This window comes from Zophobas morio, unplaced genomic scaffold (genome assembly GCF_036711695.1).
Source record: "Zophobas morio isolate AGI-343-1 ecotype UQ-CSIRO unplaced genomic scaffold, CSIRO_AGI_Zmor_V1 ptg000014l, whole genome shotgun sequence".
Taxonomy (NCBI): domain Eukaryota; kingdom Metazoa; phylum Arthropoda; class Insecta; order Coleoptera; family Tenebrionidae; genus Zophobas; species Zophobas morio.
In genome coordinates, this window is record NW_026972119.1 from 2,784,004 (window position 1) to 2,799,991 (window position 15,988).

A 15,988-nucleotide genomic window follows, 5' to 3' on the forward strand; every position below is an offset into this window, starting at 1 on the left:
GAGGTACAATAAACAGACATTGGTAAATCTATCCCGACGAAATCCGCGGGGAACAATTTGGCTTAACCATTAGCATTTCTCTGTCTACAGAATCGGGGGGCTTCTTTTTGGTTTAGAAACCCGGATTATTCATTTAATTTATGTCGAGCAATATGTTGTTGCCACTGTGGACACGAACTTTTTAATTAAACATATTTTGTACAAAGAAACAATCCAGACAATAGTTTGGATTCTGTTTACGTTTACGTAATCTCTTTGGTTTTTTACACAACACTCTTTTATGTTGTAAAATGAGGTGGAGTGTGTTTGTGGGATATTTCGAAAGACATAATTAATCCCTTTAAATCTCATTAGACGGCTACTGAAACGGTTACATTTTGTAGGCAAAATTATCGAATTATCGATACTTTTACCAATGCTACTTTTTATTCTTCTTACTTCATGAGCGTAAAATACATCAAAAATAGGTATGATTTAACTTTCCAACGTTAATTTCTTTGTTAATATTTCATAAAACTTCAATCAGTTTTGAAGAATGTTACTTTTCATATCAAAATTAGAAAAAAGATTGCTTTTAGGCCCTGAAATAAAGTACCACAAATCCATCTTTTTCGAAAAACTATAAGATTTGATTTTTCGAATTTTATTTTTTTAAGTTAACTCTTATAACTTAAAATAAAGATATGCATGTAATATTGCGGGCTACGCGTTTGTTTCAGGTGGGTTTTTCCATTACAAAATTTTGTGATGAAGGCATCATTATATTACAAGGACACGTATATAAATTTGGATAGATGCAGTGTATTACTATTTGTAACAGTACTATATTCCCAAATTTTCGGGACAATGAAGGGAATCGTTCTTGATTTATTAATACAATCAATTGCCTCATTCATTACATGTTTTGAGTTACCCTTTATAAGGAATTTTAAAAACTATGAGTCCATTGATAAACTATAAGTATACAAGTATAGTATTTTGCATATTTTCGAGAGGATTTATTCGGCAAAAGTTTGAGATGACATCGTCCATTTTTTAGGAAGATAAACAAATAAATTTTAATTAATGATTTACACAATTACGATAAATGTTTGCAAAATTTCAGAGTAAGTATTGGGTTTTGCAGTTTCAAAGTTAAATTGCAAAATATTGTTATATAATTTTGATTTTTTCCCTAAAAATTTGGATGTCTAGGGTGAAAACTTAACAAGGATTCATACACCACAATTGCAGGAGTATATTATTTTATAAAATTTAAAAAATACTATTGTAAATTGTGGACATAAAGTCATCCCATTAGTGGTGAAAATGATGCGTATAAAATTTGACAATAATCGGTGCAGTAGTTTTGGAAATTATTATTAATAATTTTATAACAATAAGACCAGGTTTACAGAAGCTTACTTAAGTAGTTGATTGCGATTAAATTCTTAACAGTGTTAAAGTAAGTTGTAACCGATTCTACGCCAATCAGTTTAATCTCACTTAAAATATTGTATAAACTGGCCATTAATCTGTTAATATAATGGAGATCTTACATTCTGAAAAGTATTTCCAATTTGACAGTATGTTATTTTCCGCTTCTTTGAAAAATTATGCAATTTGATTTTGCGACATTTTATTTGCGATAACCTCTATACATAAAAAAAATGTATAGTTAATAATAGCAGTAACAAGGTAAAATAAATAAAGAGACGCATGAGGCGGAATCGAATGCGCCACAATTTCGGAATGCCAATTCCAAAATCACCGCCTTTACCAGTATCATCATGGAATCACCGTATTTATAAAAGTTTGTTGTACAGTTTGGGTTTTATTACAATACTTCCTTAACTCATGTTCAGGTAGTAATAATTAATGTACTGTTAATAATTCTTCTTGTCCAGGGGCTCAACAATATTTGTCAAATCATGCTCAAATTCTCTAGCAATCGTTAACAGACGTTAATAATGACGTTTTTCATCTGTGAAAAACGTCATTATTATTGAGCAACATGATTTTTTCAGAAAAAGATCCGATGCCACGAATTTATTTGTGTTAGGTTCTGAAGTTAACTACATATTTACAGATATACCTATACTCTTTTATTACTGAACCGTATTGATTAAATTTTAGGAAAATATGTTATTTATGTTTTAAATTAAAGTAGTAACAAACCAAATAAAAAGAACACCATATTAGGATTGTATGTACCTAAAAATAAAAACTGTATTTACTATAAGTATGTATATCTCATAATTTTAGAAATCCTTTTGCCATGTTTGCAGCTTAGATTTTAGCATGCACCATTGCGCATTTTTTTAATGTCTGCAAGTGATAGAATGTATTATCTTAAAGCTTGACAACAGATTATTAGTAACTTACCTCGTCCACAAAAAATATCACACTGCAGTTCACTTTCGTTATTGTAAGTACTTCCATCTGTGGCACACACCGGTTGATATTGGGATGATACAATACACTGCCTTATGCAAGGTCTAAAATTTGGAGGTAAGGTGGTTGGTCTAGTTGCAGGCCGAAGAGAAGTACTAGAAGGAACTGGAGTTCCACAAGGTCCATCGAACAGTTTTTCAACTTCTGCAGTGAACAGATGATTTTAGCCACAGTTATAAAGAATTTATGAAAGTCACGGGATTTAAATTTTCTTAATACAATTTTGTTAGAAAATACTTACGAATACCGCATTGTTGTGCACACCGCATACGACTTGGATTGTCGTAGGTTACGCTGTTAGTGCCACAAATAGGGTTATATTCGACAGTTTTTGGACAATTTTTAAAACAAACGGGGTTAGGAGTAACAGGTGGTCCAGTTGTTGGTCGTGTTGCAGTTGTTGTTGTTGTACTTCCTGTAGTGGTGCTTGTTTGCCCATCACAGCTACCATCATAAAGTTTATCGACCACTAAAAAAAATAACTCTTATGGCATGCAAATTTCGATTGAATGCACATACTAGCACCACATTTTTTGGCACATAGCAGTTTTCCGTGATTGGTGTAGGTTTGATTATCAGTACCACATACAGGGTTGTATTCATTTGTACTAGGACAACGTTTAAAACATCTGCTGAAATTTTTATCCGAAGGCGTGGTAATTGGAGGTGTCGTTGGCCTCGTTGGTCTGGTTGGTCTCGTTGGCCTCGTTGGTCGTTGAGTTGTCGAAAAATATGGATCTTCGTCTTCCCACTCCCAACCAGTACAACAGGCAATATTTAGGAGACAGACATTTACTATAAGTATATATATATAAAATACAAGTAAGGATTTGAAGAAGTAGTTATAAAACGTAGCATTATAGATACCAATAGTTTCTACTAAATCGATGTGTATCTGTAGTCTAGTACTAATTACTAATAAACTGTTTACTTGGACCATAATTCAAAATTGTGTGAATATTTTTTTTTTTATAATTGTCTTCAGAAATACGAAAAGACAATATCTATTATATGTATTTCAGTCCATGTTCCAGTGCTGTAACATAAAATTTAAAGCAGGCGATTCTAAAAAGCTTTTATTATGGAACAAAGAAAATAAGATAAAGGGAATCATTTGTAGAAAAAAAATATTTCAATAAATCGTTTACTTATCTTCTGGAAAAACAGAAATATTAAAATCATTAAAACTGTAGTTTAAACATTTCGTGTTAAAGATAACGCCGAAGGTCAAAGATTTCCCAATTCAGTTACTGAAATGCTAGGCTCTTACCAATAAACCAAACAAAACCAACGAATTGAAGAGATACACGTACAAATCTGTTGTTACGAGTAATTATGTAAAATAATTTTAGATTATATTCAATAACACTATGCCACAGATAATTTAATTAGATCGGGAGATTTATTTTGGTCGGATAATATTCATAATAATTACTTGTGGAACAAGGATTTCAAAGAATTTTTTTTTTTTGACAACCAAATATAACAAGTTAAAATACTTTAGAAGAATAAATATCATACAAAATAAAAATACTTTTAAATTGGTCTAAGCTATAACTGAAGCTGGCTATATTCACATACAATAATACCCCATCTTCTGCATATAGCATCAGATTTAAAGTAAGCAAAGAAATAAAGAAACTTGAAAGTAATTTTTTTTTTTGTTTTTGCAGAATGTAAAGAATGAATTTTTTGTAAACAAAAGTAAGTTAATTAATTGTGATATGTAAATAAAGTATTATTCACTAAAGTTTCATGAAAACAATTACTTTCATAACAACGGATATTAATATTTATAAATTCCCTTTCTATAGGAAGCTTCTTTTGGTGTTATTATTAAAACAAAGAAAATAACAGGATTACGGCTAATGCAATATTTAGATTAAATTCGTTTGATACGATGTGATGCTTTAGTAAGTAATATACCACATAATTTATATACCTACACAGTGATTCAGTTTGGTATTCGTATCCATTTTTAAGTAAGTGCAGTTACCATTTGAAAACTTTTCAAATAAACAGAGGCTGTGACGAGCGTACGTCTAGGATGACAGATAGAGATCGAAAGATTGTTGGAAAGAAATAGGACAAACTTACCTCCGCTCATCACAACCTCCCTTTATCTGCAAAGTTTTGGATCATGCTATCTTAATATGAGTAATGTGGTTCGTGGAACATAAAATTAAATGATTCGAAAACCTATGCTTTCTTAATGTATAGGATAATCAATAAGTTTTTCTGGAAGTGATTATCAACTTTTTTAGATCAAATATTTTGTAAAACTATGTGAGTACGTACTGGAGTTTCGTATTGTTTTTATCTAGATGTAATTGTCTTCTTGTGTAATGTAATCTTCTCATATAATTAAAAATAAAACATGTTCAAATATTGAAAGAATAACTGAAAATGTGTCGAATTTACGACAGTTTGGTTTGATTATATGGTTATATGTATGTTTTCATTTTGAATACATTATAACATTCTTTTTTTCAATAATATTATTAGTCATTTATTGTTTTTTATGGCCTTTATAACAACCTGATATATACCTAACGTGAATAACATATTGTTGTGTACTTACCAAAAACAAATAAAGTAATAGTTTTTGACATTTTGAACTATCTAAGACGACGTGACTCAAAAAACTATTTCGTTCTCAGGTTTGTTAAAACATTAAAAACTATTTTGGTTATTAACTATCGAATAATTGTTTTCAAATTAACTTTTATCATTATCTTATTGACTTCTGGACATAATTTTCATTTCTTTCAACTGATTACATTTTCTGGTTTTAAATATTATAGACCAGTTAAATTTATCTTAAAAACATCATTGATATTTAAACAAAAATATTTAGCTTTCAGTTCATGCAGTTTCCACTTTATAAGACACAATAAACGTGGCAATGTGCAAGTTAGTAGCTGAAATTCAAAGAAAATATATGCGAACACTTATTTTATATAATTACTGACTCAGCTTAATGTCTTTTTAATACGGTACTTACAAATGATTGCTTGAACATTCGGCGTCATGTATCAAACACTTCATTGCGTAAATAAAAATTTAATTGAAAAACCTTTACCGTAGTCTGTTAGTTTAGCGAAATAAAAGCATCAACAATTCGATTAAAGAATTAGACATCCTTTGTAATCGGAAAAATTGACGTAATTAAATCTGTCTGTACCTAAAGCTTTTAATTAGAAACTAATGTGATAAATTTTTTTGATTGCTTACATACTCCACGAAAAATGTAAAATGGAGTAGTAATATCGCTTAATTATTCACTTATTACCATTTTTTAATTTCATTACTTTTTGTGTGAAGTTTATAGGAGGTATAGTTGGCGCGGAAAACAATTAGCTAATTTGTGTTGAAAAAAAATTATGCTTGTTTTACTTAGTTTCCAAAATTATTGTGTTTTTACAGTGCTAATTTTACAGGGTAATTCTTTCATAATACATTAAATATATTTTAGTTTAGGTTGCTTTTGTGTAATTAACTAATTACATTCATAATATCACTTGTTGCTTACTTTTTTTACATTGTTTATTACCTACAGCACAGAATAAATTTCAGGAAAAAATGAATCGTTGTAGTTTATAATATGAAATTAAGTAATTTTAGTAGATTTAATACTTTGATTCTAACAGTTACAGGAATGATACAAATAAATTCATGTTAACAACACAAACTTAAGTATTGCAGAAAAAAAAATATACAACAAATCACAAATACAACAGCATATGTTTTTAGAGGAATTAAAGTGAATACACAGTTATTAGTTATCAACTTTTTAAAGGGAAAAAATACTTCACCTTTGATGTGTATAATGGGACTGACTGCAAACATATTTACGAAGTTTTAAGAATTTTTAAGTTAATTTATAAATTTTTTCGGACGAATTATATTTTTGTTTTTAGAAATCTACATGCATGCTGGAGATATTTAATATAAGATTGATAAATTTTGACAATTTAATATAAATTATAATATACTATATATAATGAAAAGAGTTGGATTTTATTCAGTAATTGACAAACTGAGGCTATGTCTATGTATGGCTTGTATTTTAAACAGCAGTTCCAGCATGACCCATAGCGACCTTTTTTATTATATGTTTGCTCTATTCCTGCTAACTAGAGAACCAGAGGAATTTTCTCATAAGCTCGTAAATGAGAAAATATAGAACACTATAAGAAATTATTTGTGAAATAAATCATACATTCTTTATAGCATTCACAACCTTTTTTACTCATTGTATTTCTGTATTCGTAGTCATTTCATATACACACGCAACTGTAAATAGTATTAATACTCGTCTGTGTACCTTTGTTATATTACTACTCTACTCCAAACGATTTTTGTTAATAGCAGTATTCCGACAAAAAGTATAATTCATAATTTACTGTATGTTTACTGATGATCCTTACTGATAAATTCTGCTGTTAGAACTGAATGGGGTTCGCTCCCATTCCATTTCACCAGCCACTTTCGAGCTTGGTCCTACTAAATAAATAAGGCGGTTATGTATTTCTGAGACATCTTTTACTGAAATATGGAATACGAGTGTTGAAAGAAGATCAATAGTGCAAGCAAATTTTATTGTAGGGCATTAGACCGAAAAGAAATCACACGAGATTACTTTTTCTGTGTATTGAACAAAGGAATCGGTTTGGTAATTAAACTGCTTACAAAAAAATGTGTTGAAAGTAATGAAAATCACCGCTATCGGATCTCTGCTACTATTCTGAAGTTAGAATGTCTGAAATTGGAGCGAATCTGATATTGATTGACGTCATAACGACATTTCACTTTTTAAGAATATAGGACTGAGGATTAAAAAAATCCCCTGACTTTGCATTTACAAAGTCTATATTTTTATATTTGAAGCAATAACAAACGCATTTAACTTATTTTAATTCTTAAGACGTTATGAAGAGATCTGTAAAGTTACATAAAGAGTACAAGCACGTTGCACTGTACTGAACAATGAATCGTTTTGTGAGATGACGTTATTAACTTTTCATGTCAGGAAAATTAGTGATTTTCCTTCAAGATTGTGAGCAGACATCGTTAGTTTTCTGATGAGAATGAACAATAAGTTTTGGTGAGGATTTTACCACTTATCACAATTCAAAATTAGAACACGGCTATACAGTATACATAAGTCAACGTTTACCTGCATCGGACTACATCCTTCGTGAGGAAATAGCGTATTATATAATACGCTTAACAAATTTCCGTATAGAATCCGATTTAACGATTTTAGTAGGAAATGATTTGCTGCTGTATGGAGGTTACGTTGGAATAACCACAGTACGAATATGGCTATGAATTTTTGCTTGATTAAATTATTTTAGAGAATTAAAACCAAATATTATTACCTAATTATTTTAAATATCTTAATTTTTTATCGTACAATCTTCGGGGACGTCTTTTGGCAAACGCGTACCTATATCAATTAGTTATTATTATTAGTACTAGTCTAATACTAATAATAATATAGTAGGTACTGAATCTCCAAATTTTCGGAAAAATGGAGTAAGTCTTTCTTAATTTGATAAATATTTTTTTTCATTCATTCATTTTTCCATTCTTGCCTTAAAATGTTCGGAAGATTTGAGAACATAGGGCTTTGCAGTTTAAACTGTAACATGTTGTTCAACAATTTTTTTTTCAAAAATTTGATTGTCTGACATGTTTTCTTTACATTTGCTTGTTTTAACAGGAGATTTTATGGTTTTATAGGTTTATTTAAATATATAGTTTCCTTAAAAATTTTGAAATGGTCTGCGATTATGTTTGCAGAAAGCCGAATCGTCCGTAATCGAATAATGTTTCTAATAGTCTCAAGGCATATGAGAGGTATTAAGACTGGCGGTTATTGCATAAATTGTTCCAAGTTTTCCAAGTAATTCCTTTTTTCCATTTTCTTGTCTAATAATATGAGAAATTATTCAAAATCTGGATGGGATTATGGTATAATCTTCTGTACGTCCAAAGAATCAGAACAGGTGTTGATATATTGAATGCCCTCCAAAAAATGATGTATTGATGTTTCGATTTTTAATGGAGATGTATTCATAAACCACAGTATGTTATTTTACAAAATTTAAACAGTATTTACTTTGCAAAATTTTAATACGAAGCCACAAAACTATTGATCTTGATATCAGACAAATGTTTAGCGTTTTATTATTCACAAAATATTATTAAACTGCAGGTAAAACAGTCGGTCCAGTAGTGTCAGAGATTATCTTTGTAATAATAAAATTGCCAACAGACGATAGACGCTAGAACGACGGAACCGATACACCTACTTTTTTATACTCTATGGTCTATGAAATGTCGAGAAAATTAGAAATAATGCATTCCAGGATATATCTTGCTTACGCTTGGGATGTAAAAATTGATAATAGATAGTAATTTTAAATTCTACTAATAAATGTGGTAAATTGTTAATGAATAAATAATTAATTGAATTAATTATAAATAATGTTTGTAGTTTATTTATCATAAGTGTCCGTTAAGTACTTATACGATAGTTTAAACATATTAAATACGTGTAGTAAGTATATCTAAACATTTTTCGAAAAATCAAGAATTAAATATGACTTTAAAAGTGTACTCCACATCAAAATACGCTTCTGGACCCCAGTTAATTCCTTCTCAGTATACATGTTCTAGAGCTCGTGTATCAGCGGTTAACGCCAAATGCCGTATGGGTAATGGTCCACATCTGAAACGATCTGGTTTTCAAATTACAAACGAACAAGCGAAAGAGAAGGATTCAGTCACGATGGTTCTGGATTTCTAATCTAGGAAATGCTTAAATTTCCTAAATGTGGTAACGAACATATTATTTTTTACTAAAAACTGTTCGGCGAGACAATATCGGACACGCAGTGTCAATCGCGCTATTTTAAAATTTGATCTTGAAGCGAAGAAATCGTTTAAAATGTTCTCATGGACAATTTAGTGTGAAATGTTGTTTCATTACAGCAAGTAATTCAAATACAGAAGCAATGAACAGTGTTTTGTTTCGAAACATCACCAGGCTGCAGGACACTAGTTGTAAATGTAATGTGTTGGGCCACCACTGTATTTTTATAATGTTATAAAGTAATCAATCAGGAGTAGGTGTGGGGTCATTAGGCCGCCATCTTGAAAGTAAGCATATAATATTCTATTTATCTATGAGTCACATAAAAATTTAGTAAGGAACGTTAGATATGTTATAAACAGTTAAGGAAAATGTAAAGCAATAAATTAATTAATATTTAGTAAAGTATTAACACAAAAAACGGAAAATTAATGGGGAATGGAAATGGACAAAAAGCTACACGACTAAAAATAATAATGGTTAACTGCGTAAACACACGCTTCAAAAAATGATACAATGGATTTTTATGAGTTCCACTTAATGTTGCTTGGTTTACGTTTATGTTGATTTTATGTTATTATGAAAAAACGGTATATAATGATAATTGAAAAAAAAACCTATGTTAAACTTTTTCGTTTAAATTGACAAAGTTTTGAAGTCCGTGCTTTTTTCATTGTTTGATTGGATTCTACCATTGTTTTGAATATGATAATTTTATAATACAAAAGCCTTCAAAATTTTAGAATACATAATATATAAAAAATTCATTTTTAAAAATAAAATTTGGAATTTGATCTCTGATCTCTAATTTTGGAATTTGTAAATTTTTAACATGTACCTCTACTTAATCTTTATTGAAATATGCATAATGTAGAGTGTTTTCTGCTTTAAATGTTTACACATTTTTTAAATACGGCATTTAAATTCTGATCGTTCTTTCTAGAATGTTATATACTTTTATGGTTTAAGAAATCTCGGTCCTCCAAATTTAAAACTTTACTGAAAGAACGTAATTCTCTATTAAAATTTGTTTCACGGTTTTCAAATATTTGATGTTCTAGAATTGTTTTTATTATGTTTGACTTCATGAGATTTGTTGCCTTTCATAGTTTGGGAGTTCCAAATTTTTTCTCGAAATTTGAAGGTTTAAAATACATATAAAAAAAAATTGGTGGAAAATTATTTCGACAGAACTTCCCTCCCTGAAGATATGTATGTAATGTTAAAGTAAATATAAAGAAACATGCTACGCGTTTGTTGCAAATAAGTTTTTTCTTTACAAAATTTTGTGATGACATTATCAACATTTTTGTAAGGACATGTATGTCAATGTGGATAGTACAGAGTATTCAGAATAATACTAATAATAACAGTATTTTATTCCCAAGTTTTGGGAAAATGGAGTGAGCCGTTCTTGATTTAATCATTAAATAAATTCTACCTACTCATTCATTAATTTTTTTGAGTCACCATGTTATGTTATGCAATTCTAAAATATGTGAATGAAGTGATAAATCACAAGTATAGACTCATCATATTTTGTATATTTTAGATAGGATTCATTCAGTAAAATTCTGAAGGGACGTCATCAATTTTTTTGGGGGAAATAAGCAAATGTATGCTTATCACAACGTTAAAACATCTGCAAGATTTCAAATCATTCGGTTGTGCAAATTCAAAATTAAATTGCAAAATGTTGTTATATAAAAAATCTGGATGTTTCGGGTAAAAACTCGACACCTACTTACTGTGGACAATTTTGAAGAGACGTCATCACATTGTTGGCAAGGATGACTATGTAGACAGTTTGGTTAGTGTTTTACTGTCTACATGATATTCATAATACACATACAAAATTTTTCAATATTCGGTCAGAGATAGCGGACACAGAGACAGATCGAAAAGGGGGGACCTACTTTTTCGTATTCTAGGGGTCATCGAGGAAATACATATGAAACCTACAATTACAATATTGCCTTAACAATAATAATACATATTTATTCGTCTTATTAGAGACAAAAAAAACGCGTCAAAATAAAGAATACATTAAAACAAAATAATAAAAATACTAACACACTCATGAATATGAGTTAGTTTTATATTTAGCTAACTTTTTTTAAATTTATTTATGTTATTTGTTTTGAATACGAGGAGTCATTTGCATACCTACGCCATCATCGCGCTCTCATCAGCTCTGCTATTTGCCAATAGCACGCACTGGCATTCAATAATATTCTCCTTTACAGGAAATGTGTGCTAATTACAGCTTTCATCAAAATAAATATGATTTATGCTCATAATCACTTTTCATTTCATTTATATCGATTACCTTTGGACTTTATAACTATTTACCTTCTGCATAAATAGCAGTAAGTTAGAGTGATTAGTTCAAGTTACATAATTTCTTGTCAGGATCTGTATTTATTTTTCTATATACTAGTCTACAACACTTCTTGACCAACCTACTTAATAATAATAACAATAAAGTAATAATAATGATGATTAACAGTTTTAGTAGTTCCAAATAGCTTAGTTGAGAATTTAAAGTCTTTGCATTTGAATGATTCAATAATTGTCAAAATTCAAAAAGCTGTTAGGAACATGTCATATTGTTCGTAAGTTTCTTGAACAGTCTGATCATGTCAGTCAGATTAGATTAGCACCAGTAGGTCAGAGTCGGAATGGCAATTCTGAACTATTGGCAGTAATGTTGCACGTCAGTCAGTGAAGATGTTAGCCCAAAATTTCAATTTTACATCAGCTATGCTATCATAGAATTTTAAATATGTTGTCAACCTGACACAAAACATCACAAACATTAGTAGTCACTCGACTTTAAATAAATATTTAAGTGTACTTATGTTTTAGCAACCTACTGATATTTTACACAACTGATGAAAAAATATTATGTAGATCCATTTAATATGTCGATTATCTCGCGAATGTTACTCTAATTTCTTGAAATAAATGTATGACCCAGTGGCGTAGCTATCTTCCACTGCGCTCCCCTGCAGTTACAGTAAGTGCCGCCCATACACCAAATTTAAAAAGTAACATAAATATGTATTTACTCGTTTGGACATTTAAAAAATATATATCGGTTACCTTACGATCTGCACCCCTTTTGGCACTGCCCCCCCTCCCCCCGCATTGGAGGGGTCTGCGGGGGTGCTATTTATGCCACTGATATGACCTAATAAGATTAAGGAAGTTTAGATATGGTAATCACTTAATCAGATTACAAATCAGTAGTCAAATATGACGAAACTAATGAGTTATATAAAGTAAAAAAAAAGAATATTGGAAAAGTCTAGAGAATGCTGTATTGCAAACTTTAAATGCTAATCTAGAACGATAACATAGGAACATTAATTGTACCATAAGTAAACTCAGGCATACGGTTAGCTTTGCGTGAAAAACGCATATGATTTACACTTTTTTATATTGGGCACAAAGTAGTTTAGAAGGCACCAGGTGTAAAATATATCTAAATACATGTGAAGATCAACATAGTCTTGTACACAGTTAACTTAAATAATTTTAAATCATCGGCATACACTAAAAGGGACAGTTCAGGAAAATATCTTTTAAATCTTTTCCATAGAGCGAAAAAATGCAGGACTTATAGAAGAGCCTTGAGGGACGGCCGAACAGCATTCAATCGTTCCAAATACAACTCCAGTGATGCTAACACTAAATTTATGATTACATAGATAGCTATCCAAGAAAAAGACTACTGATAGCACATATTTAATTTTAATTTCTCAACTAGACGTTCAACGCAATCTGCGTCAAGAATTCTGGTTAGGATAAATGTGTACAAGAGTGCGAATATGTATAAGAGTACGCACTGCTGATTTCTGTTTATTAGTGCCATCTAGGTAAGATGAAGTTATACCATTCAGAATTTAATGCTAAACCTGAGATAAAGGTGCAAAAGTGATCTTAATACAGTTTATAGTTTGATCGTATTGACGATTTTATGTTTGCGCGTTGTGTGGATGTAATTTTTACCGCTCATAGTTTTAGTTTTTTGTAAGGTACGTATCAGTTCTTTTATTTTACAGTAATAATTTTCATTAGCTGTAAGTTTTAAGGTGTCGTTATACACTAGCATTTTTATACTTTCTATCCATCAAAAGCTTTTAGCTTTTAAAACATTAGGTTATGTACAAATGTACAAGAGTGCGCAGCGAGGTATTGTATAAGAGTGCGCAATACTTGCAATACGTAGTCTTATATATACATATGATACTATAATGAATTATTTAACTCTACTACTTTGTCCTGCTTCTCAAGTTGTGTCGTGGTGGTTACGGTGATGTTTGTTTTTTAATTTTTACTTCCTGAGGGTAAGCGAATGAAGTATTGTAATCGAGTCCGTCGACCGACTCTCTACTTTTAAGTTTTCTCGAATTTCAAGACCCCTAGAGTACGAAGAAATGTGGATCCCGTTGTATGTGTAGTCTGTAGTCACTTGTCGCCATTTATTTTCACCTTAGAAACAAAGATTTTTTCATAAAATGTAATGCGCACAATTAAATATATCTGATCTCTAAACATGTATATGTCGAACGCATTTCATAAAATTTGTCTATCCAAAAAAATTAAAAAGTTATTGACAGTTTTCCACTAAGTGCGTACTCTTGTACACATTTACCCTATCATAAAAGCCCAAGTAGCCCACTACATAAAACAAATGCAAAATATGTTTTTAAATGATTTTAAAATATGTTTTTTCAACCGAGCTAATGTTCAAATAATTTATATATTTTTTAAAAACAGGTTAAAATATTTTGAAAATATTTATACATTTGTTTAAGTATAATTGGCATTCGCGTCGTGTGTGCTGAGTACCCTGTTTTCCATGTATTACTTTATTCTATACGATAAAATGAACTGGAATTGATTTATAAAACATTGTTCTAATATTCTGCCAAATTTCACTTGAAAATTCCTGCTAGAAGAGTTATTAACACGAGCTACACTTTTTAGCACGTAAATCCCTATGGCCCGCGTTAAAAAAAAAGCACTGCATACTGCATATAAGGTAGCATCTTTAAAAAACTATATTCTAGATATATGTAACTGCTGAAAATCAGAGCATTGTGTATAGTAGAAAATTATTTTAAGTGATGATACCAAAAAGCAGTCTCACCTGTACATATAGTGGAACGAATCGAATTTTCGCGGGCCGGAAACCAAGATGCGTGCCAAGAGAGTTGGCGGAGAATCCGCGATCGCCTCGCCGACGCAGCCTGAAAACGGGGATTCTTTCTCGAAGTCTTCGCCTAGGAGGAAGTGTCTCGCCCCTGTGTTGTGGCTCTGGAAGTTTTCTAAAGTTTTTGGGAAGTGTGGCAGATTGTGCAATCCGACCCTCCGACCTCCGTAAATACCATTTTGGGTCGTCTGCCCGTTTTCGAACCGTTTTTAAATCACCGCCTCCCAGCGAAAAACCATACCGCCGTCACTGTTTTTTTTTTCTCCCACCGCAAGAAGCCGAAACCGTTGAGCACTCTTCGCGTTCACCCACCGCGCTCTCCTCCCGGATCGCCGCACCGTCCCCGCGCGATTTCCCATTCCAGGCTCGCCGCCCCCAAGAACATGAGGAGGCCGTCCCGAAGGAAGTCGCCGTCCACGAAGGGAACGACAGTGCCGGACGCTTTATTCTTGTAATTTTATTATTTAAAAAATTATTAAATATTTTAGCCTGCTGGTAGCAGGGAATAAAACCTCGGTTATATTTTTAATTTTCCTCCCGACCGAAGGCGGGACCCCAGGTGGCGTGAAGGTAACAACATAAGCCTAATTCGGCCAGACGTATTTCTTTACAGCGGCACTAGTCGGCCCAGAGCTGGGCATCGAGGCACGCCATCCCCACGCGTTATCGGCGAAATTCCGGACTGTCACCGGAATTTCGTCGCAATGGATTTTGACTAAAATTTATGTATGTTAATGATAAGACGCAGATAATTCTATTAATCATGTTTATTGCAAACACTTCACGTTTAAATTCTGCATAAAGATTCTTAGTGCACCAATTTGGGATATGTGAAAATATATTATAAAATTATAATATCCTATTAATCCTCAACTTGTGAATACATTTAGTGGAGATATTCCTGTCACAATGGGCAAGAGTAGAAAACGCTTCGACTTATTTACCATGAAAATAAATTAATATGCTTTTAAATCCTAAAGAGAGACCACTTAAACTAAAGTAAATTATATGATGTTCCTCAAAAATAGAACGCTTTGTGTAGTCCTAAGTAATTTTAGTTTCTGTTCCTTAAAGGCTGTAGTTTTTAACATATTTAAAAAAAAAAACTTTCGTAATAATCGATAGATACTTCGAGGAGCGTATATAGTAGAAGTTCTAAATAAATAAAACTGAATTTTCAAAAGCCTATTGATGTAACGTAAAGCGTGAAACGCTGAAAAGAAAAGAGCTATTGATCCAGAGTATTAAAAAAAATGTTATGCGTTGTTATTCGTAGCAAATGCCATGTTGTTGCGTGATAACTGATAACTTCATCGAAAAAGATTACATAGATTTTCACAATTCGTTTTCGAAATAAATAAAAGACAGCAACCTTGGAAAATTTTCCGAATATCAACTCCAAAGTTTTGAAAAAAAATTACAAGAATATTAACATTGCTGAATTGTAGTCA